The sequence below is a fragment of the Saccopteryx leptura genome, chromosome X, assembly GCF_036850995.1.
Source record: "Saccopteryx leptura isolate mSacLep1 chromosome X, mSacLep1_pri_phased_curated, whole genome shotgun sequence".
Lineage (NCBI taxonomy): Eukaryota > Metazoa > Chordata > Mammalia > Chiroptera > Emballonuridae > Saccopteryx > Saccopteryx leptura.
The window spans coordinates 80,941,877-80,958,110 of NC_089516.1; the positions used below are offsets into that span (position 1 = coordinate 80,941,877).

Here is a 16,234-nt window from a genome sequence, read left to right on the forward strand (position 1 = left end):
CCTGTGATCCATTCAAGGAACTGTTCAATAAATAAAGCCAGTGTTACACTGGTAGATGTTTGTTTTCTCTTTAGATTGAGCCCATGTAAACACAAAGCTTTTTTTAAGCCTTTTTTTGAGGAGTGGCATAATTTTTTTCTGAAATAAAAAGCTGTAAAGGGCCAAACTAAGCCTGCCACCAAGGCGAGGTAGGCAGGTGCCTAGGACACGCTGAGGCCAGCAGCCTTTGTTGCAGGGACAAGTCATCTGGCTGAGTATTATGGGGGTTGTGAGGAGTTGTGACTGTGCCTGGAAAATAGGCCTGCCATCAGAGAAGACCTTAGTACAGGGGACTTGTCCTTCTTGTCCGTCATGCTCGCAAGAACAAATTCAGCCAAGAGACAAAATGCAGTGTTCAAGCAAAGCAAGCAGTTTATTAGAGGCATATACTTGTCATAAAGCACAAGTGTGAAGCAAAGACTAGCTGAGTTGCCCCGCCTGTGGGGGTTTTAGGGATTATATACTGTTAGGTGCAAGCTTCAAGTCTTCCCTTCCCTGATATCAGGACTAATAGGGCTTTAAAGTGTCCCCTCTCCGGATATCAGAATCAGCACACAGTCTTAAGGCTGCCCTTTTGTGTCATTGTACTTTTTCTGGTAACTGTTGGGACATCTGGTGATTTTGTTCTGGCAAATTTTTAATTAAGACCGCTGACTTCTTCATTCAGTGGGTGAGATAAACCCCATTGTTTTTCTCTTCCCCTTCTCTTGCCTTAATAACTGTCTATCTTCCTTAACATTCCCTTCTCAAGTGATACCATCCAAATGCATTTAGGGTGTTGAAGGTCAACAGTCAGTCTTCCTATCTACTTCCTGCTGATTAAGGACATAGAGCTGGTTCTGGGATGGTGTCACTTATTCCCTGTCTGGGCAGGTAAGGGGCAGTGTTCTGTATGAAATTTATCAGCAGCCTGTTCTAGGGGTTGAGGGTTATGTTTACATATCCTGGCTGAACAGCCACTATTTCTAGCCTGAAAGATACAAAACAGACAAGGGTATTAAGAATACAGAGTCTAAAAAGGAGCAAGAGAAGCAGGAAAGCCAGGAGACCTAGAAGGGACAGTAGCCAAGAGCTTCATGACCAGACACTGGACCAGAATCTACATCCCTGTTCAGCCTGGGCTTGGAGGTGCCTGGGCTTGTCTAAAAAATGCAGGATATGGTTTTAAACTTGGCCCACTTGATTGACCTCCAAAACTGCACCTTTCTTGAAGCATGGCACAGACACCTCCCTGGGCAGCAGCTAACTGATCTAAATCTCATCTATTGTTGAGGATGACCACTGCCAAGGAGTTGATTTGAGCCTGGAGGATGGAGAGAGAGGCTACAATCTAGGAGTTAAGCTGAGCCATCTCAGAAGAGAGACTGACATAGATATTGTTTGTTGAGACTACTCCAGTAGTCCTTGTGATGGCTCCTGCTACTCCAACCAATGTGCTGATTCCTATTAGAATGTGAATTAGGGACCCTCCACTTTTAGAGATCCTGCAAGTGGTGCTTAAAGTGATAAGTATAGAAGCTGTAGCTTTGGCAACAGATATATAGCTGTAGCTTTGGCAACCTTAAACATAATTCTAAGGTGCAAAGTCCCATCCAGTTAGTGGATAGGCATTGATAACTAGAGTCTCCAAGGTGAAATATAATCCTTTTGGGGGAGGCATCCTGACATATGAAATATACTGAATTCAATTTTATTGAATATGGTGCTGCATGAGTTCTGCTAGAAGCATATTTACAAAAGTTATTTACTGGCAAAAGCTGCTGCAATTAAAGGCTAAAACAAGCAGTGTTATTGTGGGAAGCATTGCTCATTTTGTCCTCCCAAAACATCACAGTTCAGGTGGTGTTAATAAAAGCGTCTCCAGGAAGTGTTATAAATGAATGAGCAGTTATCTATTCCTGTTTCCCCAATAGGAGTTGGCTTTTATAGTAAAGTTATAAGGTGTATTACTCAGAGATTTTACAGGGTGCCTCTCATCAAACCCAGAGGAATGGAGACAGAGGGGGCTTTGAATTTTGAGTTTGACTCTAGTATAGATAGGCCCCACAACAACGTAAGCGAGACCATTTTTGGCAGTTGATACATATAAACCCTGGTGTTCAGAAGGAGTTGAAAAGTACACAAACCCCATTGTTTGGGCTTAGAGTTGTAGAGGAGTCAGCTGTGCCTCTCCAAACTGGCCTAGAGCTTGTAAACCTATCCAACAAGAGTGGTAGTTTATAGGTAGTTAAGTTAACTGCAGCCTGTAGGGGCTTAATAGATGGAGATGTATGAATTAGGAGTACAGGTTTGAGACAGCAATAGGGAAAGTGTAAAGATTTTGATCAGGAGTCCCTAGAACAAGGGCAATTTTAAGGCCTCATTATCAAATTATTACTTATCTGGTATTTTTAAAGAGTAGTCACAGGTCTTCTATGGGTTCATAGGTCCAGTTATTGTCTTCTGGTATTTATTGTTCAGCTGGATGATAAGACTTCACTCTAGAATGGTGGCTACAACTGGCTATTCCTGGAACTCTAGTTGCCATGGGAGTAGAGTATGATTGTGTAAGGTCCCTTCCAACTTGGGGTGAAGTGGGAAGCCAGGGATCCCTCTTCCCAGGTTTTTATTCAAGCCTGAGATCCAGGTTCACATAAAGGGGTTGTGGTGGTTGAAGGAACTGTATTTACTCTAATTTATTGAATGGACTTTTGGAAGTTTGCTAATGAAGTGATCTATCTAATGGCATGATTGAGTGCCTCTTCAAATAGGAGGTTCATGTAAAGAAAAAACCTTCCATATAAAGCTTCAAATAGACTTAAGACCTAAATACAAAGTTAAGCTTACGCACATTCTTAGTAGAACAATGGGTAGAATTAGGAACCAGTTCTAATGAATTTCCTGGCATAATTTAGCCAATGTTCTTTTCAAGGTCTGATATGCCCTATAGACTTCTCTGATGACTGAGGTCTCCAAGCTGAGTGAAGATGCCATATGATGCCTAAGGTTTTTCTTTTGAGTTATTTGTGAAGTAAATGCAGGACCATTATCACTTTGTAAAGACCAAGGAAGTCCAAATCATGGGATTAGTTCTTTCAGTAATATTTTTTTTACTTCTGATGCCCATTCTGTCCTAGTAGGAAATGCCTCAATCCATTCTGTAAAAGTGTCTGTTAGAAGCAATACATATTGATGTCCCTGACAAGAGGGCATTTGGGTAAATTCTTACTGCCAATCCTCCTACAGATAGGGTCCCCTCTTTTCTGTACCAGCTCTACCAATGGAGGGGGTGATATTGAGCCTTAAGGATTATTTAAAGTGCAGAGAGGGCAGTTTTGGCTTGTCTGATAGTCTTTTGCAACCCCTGGCTGGTAGAGGCGTGTACAGATTCAGGTTGAATTATCTTTCCCAAAGTGACAGGAACCGTGTAAGCCCCTGACTCCCTTCCATTGTATATTTTGGGGAAGGTGGATAAGGCCTTCTTTTGATACCATCTTGCTCTATTTTTAGTATATTTGCACTGGTTAACCCATTCACTCTCCTCCCTTATGTACTGAGGTATAAATTCACTTGTTGTGGGTATTAGAGCCCTGACTACTGGTTCTCTTGCTGATCCAGGGTCTTTTAGCCTTCAGAGCAGTCCCTCTTCCAATGGCTAAACTTTTGGAATAAGAAGCAAGGTTTTCAAGGGGGCCTTGTATGGTGAATGGGACCTGGACTCTTACCATTTCCAGTAAGGGAAAGAGCCAAGGGGGTATCGTCTTAAATGGTGGTCTGTATCCTTTTTAGCCTTAGTTATCCCATTTCTTCCATGGTCTACAGACTATATATGGTGGTGTTGACCTGGGGCCAAGGGGGTCACTGGCTCCTGTGGTGCCAAAGATAGGGGCACAAGGTCCATATCCCCAAGGTCAGGTTCCTTTTTACTCATAATCAAGAGAGTGAGATCTACCCTACCGTTTTTATAGAACCTAGGGTCATTTCTTAGTGCCATAAAGGCCTGGACATATGGCACGTCTGTCCATTTTCCTTGATCCAGTTGTAAGATAGTGTTATAATTTGAACTACCATTTTTAGGCGAAACCTCATCTCCTAATTTATAGTGAGGCCATGCTGTATTACAGAATATCAATCTTTTTTTTTTCTTTAAGGTTTAAGGTCTGTGGGTCAAATTTATTCCAATTTTTAAACATGCATTCCAAAGGTGTATCTTGTGGTATTGAGCATTGATTTCCCATCTGAAAGAGAATAGAGGAGATCAGGGGAGAGACTGGGTTTCCCCTGCTTCTCTTCCCATATTTTATATACTGTCTAGAGAGGGCATCGAACATGGTTTTCCAGAATTAGCTAGCCTTACTGGGTAAACCTTAATCCCAGCCCAGCACTTCCTGGGCTTCCCTTATGTCTTTATTCTTACAATAGATATCTACCTCTTTGACCTCCATTTCTTGCTTCCCTATGGAGGGCCTTTAGGAGGAATTTTAACTCCTTCAGGATATACCCCAGTCTTAAGCAAATGACAGCCGCACCATGGTTAACTCTTGTTTCCTGCAAGATTCCTTGTTGAAATAAGAATTGCAATAATTCTATTCCTGCCAATCGTTGCAAGGAGGGGACTGACTGTGTTTCTTGCATTATCTTCATTCCTTCCAGAAAGTTTGCTATCCAATATTGGTGTCCACTAGAATGCCTAAAAACCTGCCATCTTCTTTTATATTCCCAGTCCCGTGGGTCTTGGGGCTGCATACACAATAAGTGCCTGAACAGTATTGGTAGTCCTTCCTTTGTCCATACCCATAAAGGCAAGTTCCCAATATTTCCCAAGTTTTGGTAAGGTCTTTCAGGGCAAAGCCAGCACCTGCTAGAGAGGTGATCAGCTTTCTCAAGATACATAACAAATTGTCGATGAGTCTGAAAATTTGGCATCATGGCTCGAAGTAAATACATGAAGAAGGTCCCCTCATCCCATTTGTTCCACAACTGTTGCGGGACCATCTTCCCATTTAATGGGGTGGAATATAGAGTTCTGAATAGCCGGGTAAACAATTTGAGAATTTTTGCTTCGACTTGCCCCACCAGCGTGCCCTTTGGGTGTCGCTGGCCACATAAGATCAGTAGTTGTCGGTTAATGGCCTCTGCCCAATGTTTGTTCTGACAGTGTAGATATAGGCAAGCCAAAGGGGGAATCTCTTCATCCAAACTTGGGTAATATCTTAGAAATATTTGTGGTCCCCTTTGGGGCCTCTTTTTCGCAGCCTCGCAAATGCAACAACATCCTTCCTTACACATCTTACAGGGTGGATATAAATGTAAATAAAGCTGCCAAAAGCCAACCGGGGAGGAGAGGTGCAGCAATTCAGTAGCCGATTTATGGCTTAAACTGATTATGTTGGAGGCCATGCTTACACACAGAAAAACTAAGGTTTTGGTGTAGTAGAAGTGAGTGTGCTGCCTGTGAGCTGGGTTCTCAGAGGCTGTTACCCTTCTGGTCACCCCTTGCTCTCTTATACCTCTTCGTTTTTCTCCTGTATGTTTAAAACATCCAGGAGGGCTCAGAGCACTAGATGATCAGTCTTTATATGTGTCGGGATGAGCCAAATAAGTTAATTACAATTGAAGTGGAAGTCCCTATGAGACCCCTGTACTTCTTGGTAATAATTGCAGACACTTCTAGGTTCTCACTCGGGTGAGAACATCCAGAGCCTGGATCAGAGGGAGGAAATGCCTCTTCAATCTTCAGAGCCCGAGCAAACTCAAGCACTCACTGTGAACTATGATTTTTGTCTGCAAGCATAATCCTTTATATACACATTATCTAATTGAGTTGATATAACTGTACTACTCCTCTCATTCATAAAAACACAACACACAGAAGCAGAAAATTCCCTGAAAGGGACTAAACTCACTGCAGTTCATTAGCTGGAATCAAAGACGACCAAGCAGCAATCCAAGTCAGGGTACCAGAAAAGATGTCAGCTCGTCTGAGTCGCCCTACCTTTTGGGAGTTTCAGGGGTTATATACTCTTAGCTATAAGCTTCAAGACTTCCTTTCTCTGCTTTGGCCAGTGGCCCAGAGCGTTGTCCCAGAGCACCAAGATTGTTGGTTCAATCCTAGGGTTGCCGGCTCAATCCGGAGGTCAACGGCTTGATCCCGGGGTTGCTGGCTGAATCCCAAGGACACTGATTCAATCTTGAGGGTGCTGGGTTGATCCTGAGGTTGCCAGTGTGAGCCTTCGTCAGAGCATCTATAAGAAGCAATCAGTGGGGGCACAACTAAGTGGGATGAGTTGGTGCTTCTCTTTCTCTTCCTCTCTCTCAAAATCAATGGAGGAAAAAGGACTTCCCTTGCCTGATACCCAGACTAACAGACAGGGTTTCCAGGCTCCCTTCTCCATACATTGGAATCAGTACACAGGGTCTCAAGACTTCCCAATTGCGTTATTGTAGTTCTTCTTGTAACTGTTGGGATGTCTGGTTATCTGTTTTGGCTGGCCTCAGGACTGCTGACTTTCTCATTCAGTGTGAGATAAATTCTATTGTTTCCCCTTCTCCTTCTTCTGCCCTAGAAACTGTCTACCCTGCCTAATAGGCCCTTTTAGAAGCTGTTGTCCCACTTGGGGGGGAATATGGTTGTGAAAGTTTTATAACCAGGAAAATGACGAAATGTTCTTATTGTGAGACTAGAACTTGATATTTTAGGTTAGATCTTTTCAAAGACTTAAGATTATGGCTATTTTTGTCAGCCAGTGTAAGGTGATGTCTATAACGTCTTAGGTGATGCTGCATGTGAAGGTGGGAGAATGAGCTGTCCTGTTTTTGCTCTCAGCCTAACTTTCTTAACTCTGTTCAATAAAGCTCAGAGGGTAACAGAAGGACCACTTCAGGCTGCTGCCTCCCGGTGTCACTAGAAGAACTTCCCTGCTGACTGGTTGTTGCTTGGCCTTTGTGGGCCTATTATGGTGTGTTTGTCCTCCCACTGCTCAGCACTGTCTGACGTCTGCCTAACACTGTGCTCCACTTCAAATATAGGAAATTCAGACCCAGGAAGTGAAAGAGAAGGAATTTTTCACTCCACTGTTCAGCGAAAAACAGAAGTTGACCATTAGAAGAATTCTGAGTGGCGACTGCTGCTGCCTCCTGGATATTCTTTTTGGATCTCCTGGAACTGGGAAGACAGTGACAATAACAGAGGCTATGTTACAGGGGACAACAGCGACATGGTCAACAGTAAACTTAGCTCTGTGGTATGTTCATCTCCACAGGAATTCTGCGTTCGATTAAATTATACAATCAGAAAGGTGGAAAAAACTTGAAAATTCCAGTTCCTGTTGACAAATGTCAAGTGTTTAGGTCAGGATTGCTCCAAGTGTGGTCCTCAGACTAGTTCATTGAAATTGTCAGGGAGTGCTTGTTAAAATAGCAGATTCATGGGCCCACCTATGGTTTGCTGTATCCAAAACAGGGTGGTGGGGTCATAGGTCATACATTTTGAACAGTTTCTCCAGGTGGTTATGGTATTCATCCAAGTGTAAAAAGCATCACTATGGATTTGCAACAAGGTGTTCTTACAATTTTGAATATTTTAATATCTAATATTGGTACCTATTTCTCCTGCATCTTAGCTTTAAATATATGTGTCTGCTCCTAGTAGGCCAAACAGGTATCAATTCTTTCTTTTCAGCTGTATTATTCAGTGATTTCTATGTAAGGGACTGCACCCATTTCCCAAGGCTGCCATAATGGAGTATCACAAGCTGGGTGGCTTTAAACAATAGAAATTTACTGTTTCACAGTTCTGGAGGCTAGAAGCCCGAAGTCTAGGTGTTGCCAGGGGTGCACACCCTTTGACACCTGTCAGGGACTGTCGCTGTGCTATTTTCAGGCTTCTGGTGGTTTGCTGACAGTCTCTGCATTTCTCACATGCAGCTGTGTAACTCAATCCTCTGCCTTGGCATCACATGGCACTACCCCTGCTTTTCTGTCTTCAGGTGGCTGTCTTCTTGTATGGATACCAGTCATATGAGTTCAGGGTCCCATCCTACTCTTGGATGACCTCAGCATAACTAATTAGATCTGCGACAACTAGAGTTCCAAGTAAAGGTACGTTCTGAAGTTCTGCGGTTATGACATCAATGTATCCTTTCTGAGGAGACACAATTCAACCCATAACAGCTGCTGAACTAGTCAGCCAATATAAATCTACATGCTGCAGATGGCTTTTCCAGTCTACCTGAATCATTACCAGCTAGAAGCAGCGGGCATTGGGACTTGGATGTGAGCTGCAAAGTATAGAATTGTGACAACAATTCCAGTGCCATGAGGACTTTTCCTGGACTCCTGCTCCCTGTGACAGCTCCTAACAGACTGAACTGTGGTTGGGTTGCATTTGCAGGGATTTGGAATGGAGTTGGTGCCAACTTGGACTCGGTGAACATGTTAAGGACACTACTCTTTTATGGATTCTTGCTGTATTGGCCAAGAGTTTGCTTAAAGGCCTTAATCACTATAAAAAAAATAGAAGACTGTATAAAGAAGATGTGGCACATATACACTATGGAATACTACTCAGCCATAAGAAATGATGACATCGGATCATTTACAACAAAATGGTGGGATCTTGATAACATTATACGGAGTGAAATAAGTAAATCAGAAAAAAACAAGAACTGCATGATTCCATACATTGATGGAACATAAAAAAGAGACCAAGAGACATGGACAAGAGTGTGGTGGTAACGGGGGGGGGGGAGAGGGAGGGGCACAAAGAAAACTAGATAGAAGGTGACGGAAGACAATCTGACTTTGGGTGATGGGTATGCAACAGAATTGAATGACAAGATAACCTGGACATGTTTTCTTTGAGTATATGTACCCTGATTTATTGATGTCACCCCATTAAAATTAATAAAAATTAAAAAAAATAATAATTAATATTTGTTGCTCACTTCCCCAGGGTCTGACATTGTTGTGCATACCAAACCTATACTTGATGACTTAACCCTCACCACAGCCTAGTAGGAGGAGCTATAACTGCCTGAATTTATCCATCAGAAAACAGAAGCACAGTGAAGGAAGGGCTAGCCCTGTCACAAGCCTAAGATGTGAGCAGATTCTGTGTGGCCACTAAGCTTCCATATATAGCCAGTGTACACTACTGTTTCTCATCCAATAGGATCATCAACCTTCCTGTTCATAGGGTACATCAGAATAAAACTAAGGTCCCATGTTTTTTTCTCACTTCACTATGCAAAAATTTAAACTTCTGATCTTCTGAGTGTGGTTTGAAATGTGGGGACCTGTGTCCTGTTAGGCTGTAACAGTGCTCTGCCATCACCGTGTCTCCTTCCCTGGGCCTCAGGGACGTTCCCATTCCAAAGTGAATGACTTTCCTGTGGTCAGAACAGAAAATACTTCTATGTCATAGTCATTTAAGTATTTTGTGTAATTGCAAGAGCAGTAGGTGTTTATTTCAGTTAAAAATACTTGCTGTAATAAGGAAAACAATACCTCCTAGCCTACCAGCCAAAGAAAAGCTCTTTTAATGTTTTTATCTGCATTATTCTTTCAGAAGTATTCTTATGCAAGCATTTATGTATTTATGCATGTACAGATACATTTATTTATATGTTTATATACAAATGTAAAGTCTCATCTGACATTAAATTTTGTAACTTGCTTGTCTTACTGTAGTAGATTAAATTTTGTATGTACCTTAACCAAAATATTTTCAAATACTAAAGCCCTATTTCTTATTTGGAAATATGGTCTCTGCTCATATAATTAAATTAAAGTCTCGAGAAGAGATAATCTCGGATGATTCCTAAATTGAGGATGTAGGATGGTCCCTAAATGCAAGCACTGCTGTCCTTAGACCAGAAAGGAGAGGGAGACCGCACACACACAGGGAAGAAGGCCATGTGAAGACAGGCAGAAACTAGAGTTGAGCTGCCACAAAGCAGGGAAGTCAGTAGCTAGCTGAAGCAGGAAGAAATAAGGAAGCTATTGGTAAGGCAGCATGGGCCTGCCGATACTTGGATTTCAGATTTCTGATGTCTACAATGATGAGAAAAAACATATATATTGTTCTAAGCCACAGAGCTCCTGGTAATTAGGTACGGCAGTCCTAGGAAACTCATAAACACACTAGCGCATACCCCACGTCACTGATTGTAAATAGACATCAGTCTGCATCCTATTTTTTCATGCCTGTGCAAATAGTAATGCCAATGAATATATATAAGTAAAATGAATATATTGTTCAAATAAGTTTGAAAATATGATGTATATGTTTGCTAGCTTGTGGTTTGCATTGGGGGCTGGGCAATGCCAGATATAGTGGTCTGTGAGGTTGTAGGTCGCCTTCTTGCTTGGGAGGGGCCATTGTCTTCCTAATGTTTACAGGAAGGGAGATTGTGCCCCACCACCGAGAGGTGCAGGACGATTTCTTTTTCTTTCTTCCCTGATCCCTTGCCCTCCATGGGAAAAACAGGTTTCTGCTTTTCCCTTGGCTTTTCTTGTGACTTGCCTGTCTTGGTGAGACACCAATAACAGAATGGCCCACCATCCTCCGACTCCACTGTTTCTTCACCAAATTCAATGAGAACCTGCCTGAGAATGGTCACAATGGTGGCCCCTGGTTATACATATACCTAGTATTTTTTTACATAGCAATGATTTTTTGGTATTGATTCCTTTCAGGCTTATAGCTCTTGTAAGATACATACTGTTGCTAACCCCCCCTTTTTTTTTACAGAGACAGAGAGTAAGTCAGAGAGAGGGACAGACAGGGACAGACAGACAAGAACGGAGAGAGATGAGAAGTATCAATCATTAGTTTTTCATTGCGCGTTGCAACACCTTAGTTGTTCATTGATTGCTTTCTCATATGTGCTTTGACCATGGGCCTTCAGCAGACCGAGTAACCCCTTGCTGGAGCCAGCGACCTTGGGTTCAAGCTGGTGAGCTTTTGCTCAAACCAGATGAGCCCGCGTTCAAGCTGGCGACCTCGGGGTCTCGAACCTGGCTCCTCTGCATCCCAGTCCGACGCTCTATCCACTGCGCCACCGCCTGGTCAGGCCTAATCCCCATTTTAAAGAAGAAAAGCTAAGAGACAGGGAGAAGAAGGTCTTGGGCCAAGACTGAACAGTGAGAGGGCAGGACAGCTTGGGTTTGTGCCCAGCACCTCATGCTCCAAAGCCTACGAACCTGTCAGAGATTTGTTGTTAATTGTCAGAAGCAGTCTGCACAACAAGCATGCATATTTTACAAGGTCATTAGAAGTAATATTTATATATAATATGTTTTATGAATAGCCGGACCTAGTGACAAAAGAGGTGACTGACATTGGGACACTAGGCTGATTGCAATCAATGGGACAGAATGGACAGTGCACTAAGATAAGGAGTCCGTGGGAGGTGAAGAATGTTAAGGAATGTAGAAAACTCTCGAACTTTGATGCAAGAAAGAGGAGGTATTTAAAAAAACTTTAAATGCTTGAAATGTGAGCCAGTTTTAACCTTCATGTGAAGGAGTACTCTCATCTAGGATTTAACACCTGAATTTCCCTTATTGTTTTCCTTCTGACCCTTGTAGAGGATGAAAAATGATTTCTCTTCTACGCTTGAAAATTCTTCTGGCTGATCTAATAATCAAATTGACATGAAAGAAATTAACAGGAAAAAATTACCACATTTATCGTGCCTATTCATATGGGGCTTCTGGAGCAATATGGGACCTGAAAAAAAATGGGGCAGTTGAGACTTATATGCCATCTTGAGCTTAAAGAAAGGGGGTAAGGCAATTTACAGGTGGATTAGGAGCAACCATTAGGTAAACAAAATGTTGTCATCAGTCATCCAGAATCAAGGGTTCATACAGGGGAATGTAACTGACAGACCTGGCAGGCTCCTCTCTGTCTGCCGCAATTAGTTCATAATAAAACAGTTATGTATGAAGACAGCTCTCTCCCTGAAGCATGCTTTTCTACCTGAATTCCCTTTGAAAGTAAAAGGCTCTTCTTGAATCTTTTGTTTCTTCAAAATAATCAGCTTAAAATACTCATTATCCAGAAGATGTGGCACATATACACTATGGAATACTACTCAGCCATAAGAAATGATGACATCGGATCATTTACAGCAAAATGGTGGGATCTTGATAACATTATACGAAGTGAAATAAGTAAATCAGAAAAAACCAGGAACTGCATTATTCCATACGCAGGTGGGACATAAAAGTGAAACTAAGAGACATTGATAAGAGTTTGGTGGTTACGGGGGGAGGGGGAAAAGGAAGAGGGAAAGGGGGAGGGGGAAGGGCACAAAGAAAACTAGATAGAAGGTGACAGAGGACAATCTGACTTTGGGTGATGGGTATGCAACATAATTGAAAGACAAGATAACCTGGACTTGTTGATCTTTGAATATATGTAACCTGATTTATTGATGTCACCCCATTAAAAAAATAAAATTATAATTAAAAAAAATAAAAAAAATAAAGGGCGAATTTTATGGTATATGAATGTTATCTCAATTTAGAAAACAAAGGTCAAAAAATAACAAAACGCTCCATCTAGGCACTCCACTAAAGAGCGACACCCCTGTGATAAGGGGTCTTCCCCATAATTGCTCCACTGAATCTATGGAATGGGCTCTCAGTGGCCCCCCAGGAGAGCGGGGCTGACACAGGAAACAAGGGTAGTTATTTTCTGGGTGTAGAATGTCCCTCAGCTTTTTTATGCTATCCAGCACTCACATTATTAAAATTCTTGCCTGTTCTACACACACACACACATACACACACACACACACACACACACACACACACACACACACAAAATACTCATTATCCCCAAAAGGTAGATTTTGGGGTGGCAAAGTCTGTTCATCTTCACCCTCTTGTTTCCACTGCAGAGTTAACAAGATTTCCCAAATGAACTAGCATGGGTTTAAGCTCAATATATATTTAGTTATTAGTGAATGAAAGAATGGATATAAGTGTGCAAAAGAAATGCTAATGATTTTAGACTTTTGCCTCTCAAGGAAGCAGCATATTGCTGCCAGCCTGGTGATATGGCTGGATAATGCATGAACCGAGTGAGCATCCCTGCACTGGTGATCATATAGCAGGCCCAAATACGTCTTCTAACTATTTTAATATAGAGCAGTCCAAATGCATTGTTGGGCAAACACTGTGCCTTCTTTCCCTGGTGTGATCTCTCCTAGAGCTCACCAAGTGAGTCAGAGACAAGCCTGTGTTCCTAGCCTGGGGACTGGATAACTGTCTGCTTAGAGGCACGATGTGGAGCAACTCTTACGTGCTTCTGAAATGCCTAAAAGTAGAGACTCTTGTGTCTTCAAAAATTTGAACTCATGACATACCAGCAAGATGTTTTTTTTCCTCAGAATAGATATCTATCTTCTCGTTAGGAAAAACAGTAAGAAATGAGTTTTGACAATGTCTACCTTGTCCCCAAGGCTCAGCCAGCCCCCGCTGCTGTGTCCCAACACTTGAAGGCCACTGAAGTCCCACCACATGCCATATACTTAAATAGGTTTTCTCATTTTCTGCTCGGGATAGCTCTGTGACGAAGTTAGCCCAAGTCCCACTTCACAGATGACCGGAGTTGGGCTGACACAGTAGTGACAGGATGGGAAAGGGGTTCCATTCCCTGCCCTCCCTAGAGGACACAGAGCAGCCTCTCTTTTGAAGATAGGCTTTCAGGGCTGGAAAAATAGATCACACTCCCTGCTATTGTGGTCCCAAGGGGATGGTCCTCCACCACCCTTCTGTGTGATGAAGATGACAACAGTTAGGTGAAATCCTGCCCTTGTACCAAGAGACTTGAGTATTGGCCACAATCATGGCTGATCCCTGAAGGGAGAACGGGGCTTGGGCAGAAGCTCAGATGTTGCCCTTGGGACAAGTGAGCTACACGGAGGGGAAGTGATATGTACGGACCTGCTTTAAGTGATTGTTTTATATTTCATCTCTTTTAATCCTAACAACTATTTAACTTACCTATTATTATGAACAATACTCATAGCAGGGTACTGACATTAGAAAAAATATGTGTAACTCAAAGAAATGCTTTTGTTGTCTCACTCTGCAATTGTTCTAATTTTCTTTTTATTTTGTCTTCATGATTCCAGGTCTCTGAATGCCCTAATCTCCTTATCAGGTGCCAACAGAAAGACCCCTTTAGATCAGGGGGTAAAAGTAGCACTAGTGAGAGATGCAGGGCAATTTCAGTTTATAAATATACTTTTATATGTTGTACGCAATGTTGTAATCAGGAAGAATGGAATTTTGATAGAACTGAAAAAATATATTCGTGAACAGTTCAAGAAAGATAATGAGCACATATTTTCATTACTATGTAAAAGTAGTCATTTTGTTCAATTTCATGGAAAAATGAAGTAGATTTAGAGAAACCGAATTGACTCTGTGTTTCTATGTTTAGCTCTTGCACCTGAAACGTATGCTCACAGTTGCAATTTTACCTCACTTCAGACCAGAGCTGGGCTGGGATGAGGGAGAAGAGAAATCAAAGAATGATTTCTCAAGATCAGACATCCCAGAAAATTCTTTTATATCCTAGAAAACTGAAGGATATAGAAGGACTGCTCCAGTTAACGCTGGCTTTACCCACAAAGTCAGCTCCCAACCTCCATTCCCCCCTCCCCCCTTGCTGAGCCCCCTGGTCTGAGACTCTCAGAGCTGCAATCATGGACTTGGTCACAAGGTGGCATCACATATATCTCCAATTCAGTGTTTTTTTGTTTGTTTGTTTTTACGGAAAAGGAGTACATTTTGTGAAGAATAAAAATATCATGAAATGGTTTGTTTACTAAGATGCCAATTTCGTTTGAAAAATTCATAGGTATATGGAAGGAGATCTCTCTGCTATTGACCCTAAATCTATGTATATCCCATTCTTTGATTTCTCTCCTCCCTCATCAGTGTCTGTTGATGTACAATGTGGACTGTACAGTCCTTACCAGAGAGCAGGACTTTCTCCTTCCATTATTACCCCACCCTCATACAGGTTGTCAAGTCTTTCTTGCATACACTCTTTCTGTCATCTCGGTCCAGATTACTATGGACACAGCTGCCCAGACCCTGCTCTGATGCTCCATCCTTCCTGTCACCTCTCGCTTCCCCAGGGACTGCCGGTGCCCATTACTGCTACCTGGTGTTGAATCATGTGTGCAAGTACTAGGTAGAGTACGTATTTTTTACTCTTCTTTTACAATTACCTTAAAAAACCCAGAATTTGAATCACTCCTTACATAGGTTCATACGCTAGATTTTAAGGAAGGTTATTATATTTTTTGTTCTTTGAATAAACGTATTTGTAGAGTAATTTGAAAATGGTGGTGCGTTGGTGCCATCTCCTGACAGAAGCCGGAACTGCAGCTTGAACATCCTGGACACTGAAAGTGGGAGGGAGGGCAGGCTGTGGCCCAAATCCACCAGACAAAACTTTCTGGAAGTCTAGGTGGAAAGGACGAATTCCTTGGGTATAGGTATACTGATGGTCCATTTCCAGACACGTCATATAAATGAAATCATATAATACATAGTCTTCTGCATATTCAGCTTCTTTCACTAGCATAATGTTGTAGCATGTACCCTGTTGTAGCACGTAGCTTTTTTGATTCCTTTTTATTAGCAAATGATGTCATATTTTTTATCCATTCATTAGTTCATGGACATTTGATTGGTAACACATTTGGTTATTATGAATGTGGATGCTATATGCAGTGGTAAACTAGTTTTTATGTAGAAATGTGTTCTCATTTTTCTTGGCTGTGTACTTATGAGTGGAATTGCTGGGCACTATGTTTACTCTCTAACCTTAAAGCAACTGTCAAATTGTTTTCATGACCCTGACAGTCTTTTTTTTTTTTTTTGTATTTTTCTGAAGCTGGAAACAGGGAGAGACAGTCAGACAGACTCCCGCATGCGCCTGACCGGATCCACCCAGCACGCCCACCAGGGGCCACGCTCTGCCCACCAGGGGGCGATGCTCTGCCCCTCCGGGGCGTCGCTCTGCCATGACCAGAGCCACTCTAGTGCCTGGGGCAGAGGCCAAGGAGCCATCCCCAGCGCCCGGGCCATCTTTGCTCCAATGGAGCCTTGGCTGCGGGAGGGGAAGAGAGAGACAGAGAGGAAGGAGGGGGGGGGGTGAAGAAGCAAATGGGCGCTTCTCCTA

General features: G+C 42.4%; 1 long non-coding RNA gene across 2 annotated transcripts in view; it reads right to left on the reverse strand.

The window, feature by feature from the left end:
• Window positions 1-393: 393 nt before the first annotated feature.
• The window catches only part of LOC136385827 (uncharacterized), a 41,053-nt gene continuing 25,212 nt past the window's right edge, over window positions 394-16,234 (reverse strand). Inside the window, exon 6 of one of the 2 annotated variants that reach the window (XR_010747870.1) lies at window positions 394-6,263. This is a non-coding gene — a long non-coding RNA (uncharacterized lncRNA). Of the gene's footprint in view, window positions 6,264-9,162; window positions 9,408-16,234 lie in introns of those variants that run through there. The other variant, XR_010747871.1, reaches the window with a different exon arrangement.